The sequence below is a fragment of the Austrofundulus limnaeus genome, unplaced genomic scaffold (genome assembly GCF_001266775.1).
Source record: "Austrofundulus limnaeus strain Quisiro unplaced genomic scaffold, Austrofundulus_limnaeus-1.0 Scaffold59, whole genome shotgun sequence".
NCBI classification, from domain to species: Eukaryota; Metazoa; Chordata; class Actinopteri; order Cyprinodontiformes; family Rivulidae; genus Austrofundulus; species Austrofundulus limnaeus.
The window spans coordinates 656,235-657,263 of NW_013952461.1; the positions used below are offsets into that span (position 1 = coordinate 656,235).

Sequence of the window (1,029 nt, forward strand, 5' to 3'; positions counted from 1 at the left end):
CACAGGGCCACACATAGAGACAAACGAGACAAACAAGCATTCACTCTCTCACTCACACCTAGGGACAATTTAGAGTCATGTTTTAACAGTCATGTTTTTGGTCTGTGGGAGGAAGCCGGAGTACCCGGAGTGAACCCACGCATGCACGGAGAGAACATGCAAACTCTACCCAGAAAGGTCCCCMGACCGGGATTTGAACCAGTGACCTTCTTGCTGAGAGGCATCAGCTCTACCAACTGAGCCACCRTGCCGATACTCTGTATCATAACAAACAAAATACTGACATATTGAAGAATTCTGGACACAACACCTAACTTTTCCTTTTGTGGTTATAAGATTATAAAATCATTTTCAAGAACTAGACAACTACTAAAGCACCCATGCTCCATCTGCTGAAATCGGCTTTCACTGTCGCAGTTGCATGATGAAAATTGCATCACTTTGTTTGCAGCTTAGAGTCTTCCACCAGTTCTTGTCACAACCCATGGTGAGAATTTTCACACCAATCCACATGAGAACTAAACTGTTTGATTGGTCGGAAGTTCGTGGGCGTGTTTGTTTATACTGAAAGAGTTCGGACGCTGCATTTTGTGACAACTACTCACTCCAAGAATCTGACTGTTGTGTCATAAAGCAGACATTTAGAAAGAGTCAAACGGACAAATATTCATGAATGGTAATAAAACGGGCATTGTGCACAAAATAATCCATCTGTAAAAAGGTGTGGAGCTTTCATTGGGACTGTTTAACAAAATAACCGCAGATATCAGAGGGTTTTTTTCTTTTTTCTACAGAGTGGAGACAAAAAAAGAACATTCAGTGACGTATCCCACAGCGAGAGGGGTTTCTCTGGAGCTGTGTGTCTCAAGGACTATGARAGGTGTGTGCAAAAACAAACATCAGACAACCAGGTGACCGTGCATCATCCGGTCAGCTCCCAATCGACCATACTGGGCGCTTTAAGGGCTCGACACAAGGGAGGCGACGTCGCTCGCTCTCCATTCATTTCCTATGGAGCCTGTGCGGTGA

The 1,029-nt window shown here is 44.3% G+C and overlaps 1 protein-coding gene across 1 annotated transcript in view; it reads right to left on the bottom strand.

The window, feature by feature from the left end:
* phc2b (polyhomeotic homolog 2b (Drosophila)) overlaps nucleotides 1-1,029 on the bottom strand; it is a gene marked incomplete in the record, with an annotated part of 33,154 nt that overhangs the window by 25,307 nt on the left and 6,818 nt on the right.